The sequence below is a fragment of the Lepidothrix coronata genome, unplaced genomic scaffold, assembly GCF_001604755.1.
Source record: "Lepidothrix coronata isolate B3197 unplaced genomic scaffold, Lepidothrix_coronata-1.0 Scaffold0, whole genome shotgun sequence".
Lineage (NCBI taxonomy): Eukaryota > Metazoa > Chordata > Aves > Passeriformes > Pipridae > Lepidothrix > Lepidothrix coronata.
Window position 1 is genome coordinate 5,737,075 of NW_016690180.1, and position 7,288 is coordinate 5,744,362.

The window sequence follows — 7,288 nt, forward strand, 5'->3', positions numbered from 1 at the left end:
TGTATTAAATACTTAAGTCCAAAGAGACAAAAGCCTGAGCACTGCCTGTCTGCAGAATATAATTTCTGTTACAAGAACAAATGCAGACTGAGTTAGGTTAGCTTAGTCTACATTCGGTAAATTCACGTTTTATTTTATCCTATAATCCATTTAGCTTCATGTCTTTCATTAATTTTTCACTTGAAAATGTGTTCTACGTCCCTAACATACTATTGAGATCGGCTTAATTGGTCTGTACTTGGTGAATTCCATTTTCTTCCTTCTTGCAAGCAATACTGTGATTGCTGACCTATAGTCAGTTGTCACAGATTTTTGAAAATCTGATGGTCACGGCTGTCAATTGTGTCACATTTGGAAACCTCCCCTAGCTGAGATTTTCTTGTATCTTTGAACAAAATCTTTGTTCTTTTTCCAAACTTTCACACCCTTCATACATTTTACCTTTAACTCCAGAGGTCCCTCTTTGTCCTTTGTGTTTTTAAAACAAAGTATTGTGATCATAATCATCAAAGTTAGAGAAATCTCATTCAGATAAATCTCAAAATAAGTAGTTCCTGGATGGAGGAAAAAAACATCAGTCCATAACACTGGTATGTTAAGACTGAAAACAGTTGTTTTTGGAGATGAGCTGAGACTTCCCAGTACCACAGGCAAATTAGCATTCTGCTAACCGGGAAGGAGGGCTGGGGACCAGTATCTGCTATACAAATGGGAGGAGAAACAGAAAAGGGCAGTTTTGACACCACTCAGCTATGTCTCCTGCGCAGCTCAAATGACCCTCAAGACCACAACATGTGCTCAACTGGTGTATTGCCATTCTTGCAGTACCCAAAGAGCTGGGGAAGGAGGCTCCTATTTTTGCAGATGTCTGCCCAGAAATGAGTCAGGAGTTGTCTTGGATATCCCTAGCGCTCAGATGTCCCCTCATTTTACATCCCCACATCCTTGAAGTTCTCTGAGATCCATAAAGAGAACTACTTCTGTAAGTTTAAAGGAAAAAAATCCATTTAAGACATGTTTCAAAGCTTACATAATTTAGTAAGCCCTCTAGATATGATAAGGAGTAAAGGCCAGGAGTAATGCAGTGGAGTAGAAAGGAGAAATGGGGACTTAAGCTTTCCCTTTACCACTAGCAGTATGCATCCCTGGAGCAATTAGAAAATATCTTACTCTTGTATTTATTCATAGAATCATAAAGGTTGGAAAAGACCTGCAAGATGAAGTCCAACCTCTGACTTAAAACCATCATGCCCAGTAAACCATAACATGCGTGCCATGTCCACACATCTTTTAAATACCTCCAGGGATGGTCATTCCACCACTTCCCTGGGTAGACTGTTTGTCCTGGGTTACACAAAAATTCTGGTATCTACCTTTTCTTTTCTCTTTTCTCCCAAAATGCCTTTTTTTGCTTTTTGGTGTTTTGCCTTCTTTAAAGAGACTGAACTGCTAGTGATTAATGACTCAAACATTTGACCACCTGCCACCTCAGGCTACAAGCTGGGTGTTGAACAAGTTAAGGAGAGAAGCAAATCCTTCTAGCTGGGGTAGTGCTTCTTTGTCTTTACACAAATGACTCAGCTGTGGTAACTTCTCTCCAGGGAAGCATAGGGACAATTCACACACATGGCCTGAAGACACTCATCTCTGCTGATGGGCCATAATGGATTCACTTCTGCTGATGTGACAGGCAGCTGTACCATCTTAGAAGGTGTCAAAGACTCCTGAAATGTCCCCTGATCCAGTATGACATCATCCAGTGTAGAAATCCCTGCACCAAGGGAGGTACTTGGCATTGCTCCCACCTAGCCTAATCCCAATAAAAGACCACACTTGGATTTCACTCAGCACTTGGTTTTCTTCCCTCACCACACAGGACTTTACTGACTACCCGGGACGTCCACCACACCACCTCAACAGACCTGGACTGCAACCACCACTTCGACCAACAAACATGGAAATTGTGACAACCAAGTCTCATCTCTGGATCCAACAGGTGTCTTGCGGGTTCTTCCAGTCCCCTGGGGGGTCTGCAGCCTTGCTCCGACTGCCTGTACCAGCACTGCAGCCTCACTCCAGCACCACACAAGTGTCTGCCAGTATATAAACCCTGGTATCTGCTGTTTCCTGCCAGCACTGACTCTCCAACCATTCCTGTCAGGTTTTCTGGGTGTGAGAGAGGCAAACCACATGGAAGGGCAGCCATCTTGTCTCTGTCCAGTGGCCAGGTGTGTTTTCTCCATGTGGGGGAGGCCAGGTGCCATCTCAATTTGGTTCAGTGGCCAGAGCTTGGGGATTTTCTCCTCACCAGTTGGTTTAACCCAGTTTTATCAATATCGTTACTAACATTCTTCTTGGTAAAGAATTATTTTTGCTCTTACATCTGGGCCTATTTGGTCTCTGTCTATACTGGAGAAACCAGGGGTATTGAATCAGAAGGAGGAGACTTCTGTTCAAAGTCTGCACCCTCCCAAACTGTTTCAAACCAAGACACTGTTCCAATGCTTAATCACCCTTTCAGTGAAGAAATTCTTCCTGGTATGCAACCTGAATCTCCTCCATTGTAACTTGAGGCCATTTCCCCTTGTCCTGTCACTAGTTGCCTGGGAGAAGAGGCCAACTCCCACCTAACCACAACCTCCTTTCAGGTAGTTGTAGAGAGAGAGAAGCTCTACCCTGAGCCCCCTTTTCTCCAGACTGAACAACTCTAGCACCCTCAGCTGCTCCTTGTAGGACTTACATTCCTTCCCCAGTTCTGTAGCTCTTCTCTGGACACACTCCAGCACCTCAATTCCTTCTGTGTGGAACTGGACAGAGTATTCAAGATGCAGCCTCACCAGTGCTGAGCACAGGGGGACAATCACTTCCCTGGTCCTGCTGGCCACACTATTTCTGATCCCACCAAAACCACATTACCTTGCTGGCAAGCCCCAGCCTTCATTCCCATCTGCCCTGCTCAGCAGGTTCTGGGCACCATCACCCCAAGCACAAAGTCACCCAGCAGGAGTAAGTTCCCAGGGCTCTCTTGACAAAGCAGGCAGACGCCTCCCAAAACTATAACTGAAACGAAAACAGGGCTGTAGATGCACGTCTCTGACTTATCTGGAGAGGTGCAAAGTTTTCTAGGCCAGGTGATCTGACTCCCAGTTGCCTTGAAAAGGAGAGCTACATGCCCCTGGGAAGAGACAAAACTCCTCTTCCCTCTTCTCCTCTTGGATTCCATCTGCTGGGGCAGGACTTAGCCCTCCAAACTCTGACAATCAAACCAAATGCCAACTCTGTCCCTGGCACAAGTGGGAAAGATCCTGCAGCTCCTGTCTCTGATGAACAACTTGCCCACTGCAATGCAAGTGAGAGGACTGGGGAGGCCATTCTGGGGCACCTGTCTCAACACTCCCCTGAGGTTTCCCCCTGGTTCAGAAGAGCCCACTGTACAGCACACTGGAGCACTCTACTGTGGATCATGCCTCCCAGAAACACGGTCTGTACTGCACGAGGTGTCTGGGTCTCAAAGCATGTCCTCAAGCTTTCCTTAGCCTTGCTGAATATGTGCCAGGACTGATATGGTTGACATACTTCTGTCATTTGGCATATGCAGAACCAATGTGCCTTCTTGCTGAAGTCTTCCGGAGGCAAAAAGAGGGAGCAGCAGGTAGATGCATGCCCTGACATCTCTTTCTGTGTTAAGTCTCTCTTGTCAAAGTGGTGGGGACCTGAGGTCCCGAGTAGAGGGAACACAAAACCATAAAACCATTTAGGTTGGAAAAGACCCTTGAGATCAAGTCCAACTGCCCAGCACTGCCAAGGGCACCACTAAACCATGTCCCTAAGTGCCACATCTACATGTCTTTTAAATCCCTCCAGAGATGGTGACTCCACCACTGCCCTGGGCAGCCTGTTCCAATGCTTGGCTACCCTTTCAGTGAAGAAAGTTTTCCTTTAAGCCAATTCTACACCTCCTTTTGGGCCATTTGAGGCCATTTGCACTTGTCCTATTGCTTGTTTCTTGAGAGAAGAGACCAACCCCAACCCCCAGAGCATTGATTGAGATATGAAACCAAACTTGTCCCAGCACTGAGCTCTGGAGAATACTGCTAGTGACTGGTTGCCAGCTGGATGTAACTTCATTTACCACCACTCTCTGGGCCTGGCCATCCAGCCTGTTTTTAACCCAGCAAACAGTGCACCAGTTCAAGCCATGAGCACCCAGTTTCTCCAGGAGAATGGTGGGAAATGGTATCAAATGCTTTACTAAAGTCTAGGCAGACTGGATCCACATCGTTTTCCTCATCCACTGGCAATTGCCATATTATTATGCTAAGAAGCAGAATTCACATTTCATGCTGAAGGAAAATCCCAACAAGCACTTGACTATTTAGTGGTTTATTTAGACAGTTATGGGTTTGTGCAGCAGAAGTCACTGCATTTAAAAAATGTCATAAAAATGCTAAAATTCTTGTCTTTGCCAAAAGAAAAAGAAACTCTTAAATAAGTTTTGTTTGTTTAAATTTCTTTTCTTTTTGGAAAGACCGGCCTCTGGGATGAACTCTACTACCCTCAGCTGCTCCTCATAAGACTGATGTTCCAGACCCTTTACCAGCTCTGTTTCTTGGGATATATGTTGAGGCACTGTAAAAATGGGGCTCTGCTCCAGATTTTCAGTATGCAGGTATTAATTTCTAGGTCCACTGCTTATTCCCTTAGCCTGGGTTGGGTTTCCTTCATTTTGTTTATACTGCTGTTGATTTCTGAAGATCTTAAATCAGAATCATTGCATATAATTTACCTAAAGCAGAGTCAAACACAACTTGAATCACTAATTTATTGTCATCTCATGTTTAACTGGGTTGCACACACTGCTCACACAAGGAATTGCTTGGGAAAACATCCAATCAATAGCTTAAAAAGGGTAAGAAAGGAAGGTACATCTGCCTCACTGAAGGCACAGTACTTTGTAGGTAACTTTCCGAATGAGGACAACCAAGACTTCCATAAGCAGCAGCACCATACTGCTCTATGGCATGAAGAGAAAGGACAATCCCTGACATCTTTCTTAGAATGGCCCATGTGAACTGCACAGTCGCAAGGTTTTGTTGCTTTAAAGTACCACTCGTCTGACCCTGCAAGGGGGGGAGGGGAGATTTTTGTGTGTACTATTTTTAATGCAGTGGTGGTGGAGCTGTGTGTTATCTAATCTAGTAAAAAGTTGCATATCTTTTTTTCCTCTCTTACATAACCATCACATTTGATGGTAACACAGTGAAAGATGTGAAAACTGAGGTGGCTTTTTTCTTCAGTTAAATATGCCAAAGGTAAAATAATAAACCAAAACCAAAGCTTGAAGAATCAACTGTTACTAAAAGATATAAGAATGTCAGCACTGGTTAATACCAAGGTCCTACTAGGATCAGTACCATTTCCAACAGGGATAAAAATTAATGTCTAGAGAACAAGGACAAGGTGAATATATAGTCAGATTTCTCCCTAAATAATCTCCCAGATTCCTGACATCTCTACGACTGGTTAGAGCTGTGTAAAATGTCAGGTTCCCATCTATTCATCCATCCTACTCCAAATCCCTTCTTTCACTGTTTCAGTTTTGAAGAGAAAGATGGGAAAAACCTCAACTCTCCCGCTCCAAAACCTCAAGGCTGGCAAAGCCATGAGTATTTTGCTCACTAGAAATTAAGAAAAATAGCTGATTTTGCTCATTATACTCATAACTGCTTGAATCATCAGTGTAAATGCTAACATATGAACTTTTATAGGAATCATCGGAAGTAGCAATGGTGGAAACAGGTTTTCATTTCTATTGTTTTAAATTTTTCCTGCAGAGGACAACCTGACTGTCCTAATTCCAGTCCCACAAGCCCTTGAACTTTGTCCTGTTTTATTTTTCTACTCTACTTCCATAGGTAATCTTATCTGAAATGCAAAATAAACTATTGCTCTCTTTAACAGTTCAGGTTTTACTTCTGTCCAATTTCTCTGGCTATCTCCCTGATACTTTTTGAGGGGTCAACTCACATTTGCATGTCTACATCAGAATCCATAACCCATTAAAACCATTTATAATAATTCAAAGCATTTCACATCATCCCATCACCATTCAAGTTCATACTATAAACATCTTTTCGATACTTAGAGTGTAATTTCTTAACTCACTCCATTTTTTAATTAATTACTCTAAGAGACTATCTCTCCTGTCGGTGTTTAAAATATACTCACGGTCTCCTCATATTTCAATTACCATGACATCTTTTATCTTTTACTTTAGGAACTTGAAAGACACTGTAAAGGCAAAGGATGTAGCTTGGAGTGGTTGAATTAAGAAAAAACACCTGGATGTAAATCCAGATGTGTCTGGTTATTTCCAGTCATGGCATCTTTGCTATAGCTCTCTTAACAACATCCAGCATCATCTTACAGCCTGTCATAGATGGAATACAAATATAGCTTTGTTCCTTTCAAAAGACCATAAATTAATTTAAAGGTACTGCTATATTTATCTGAAACGTCTGGATTTATGACAGCCTTTTAACTTTAAAAAAAAGCATTGTAACAACTATAAATACATAGCACTTATGCAATAGGCTTCAAGCTTTCATTAGAGGCTGACATACACCTGAAAAGCCTAAACATTTCCCCACTGTGACTACTTTAGGCGGAACAGATGAGGCACTTCACCAGAAGAGCTCGACTTGCCGTTCCACACTCGCGGGAAGCCCAAGCCTCGCTGCCCGGCCAGGCTCTGACAGGTCCGCGGCAGCGAGCGCATCCGAGCCCGACCTGCGAGGGCTGGGAACAGAGGGGATAATGCATAAACCCTAAGGACAAATAGCTTTTCCTTAACCTTGTAACTTTTATCTTATCGTGTCCTCCATTAAAAGACTAACACAGAAGGGAAGGGGGCCAGACTAAGCGGCCCGAGACGAGTGCGGGCACCCGCCGGGCGATGCCTTCGGGACCACGGCAGCTACACATCCCCGTTCCCCGCTGGAGACCCCCCTCCCCGCCCCGGCGGCTCTATCCCTGTATCCCTGCCTCCCCCACAGCCCTGCTAACGCCCGACCCTCACCACAGCAGCCGCTCCCAGTAGCCAACCCGGAGCTCGTAGGGCTGTCCCTCTTCCCCGGCAAACTCCCCCCGTCCCCACTAAGGCGCTCGCTCCCTGTCTCCCCGCCGCCGGGCAGGCTGTGGGAGTTACGTGGGAACCGGCACCCTCTGGACGGGCGTTCCCGGACGGGCCCGCCCCGTCCCCCCCACGTGACCCCGCGCCGTTGGCGGC

The 7,288-nt window shown here is 44.8% G+C and overlaps 1 protein-coding gene across 3 annotated transcripts in view; it reads right to left on the reverse strand.

Moving 5' to 3' along the window:
- Positions 1–7,236, reverse strand: part of KIAA1456 (KIAA1456 ortholog) — a 126,077-nt gene extending 118,841 nt beyond the window's left edge. For all 3 annotated transcript variants that reach the window (XM_017807894.1, XM_017807982.1, XM_017808060.1), the window contains exon 1: positions 7,079–7,236. The gene's annotated coding sequence lies outside the window, so the exon portion shown is untranslated. The remainder of the gene's footprint in view (positions 1–7,078) is intronic.
- Between the last annotated feature and the right edge of the window lie 52 nt (positions 7,237–7,288).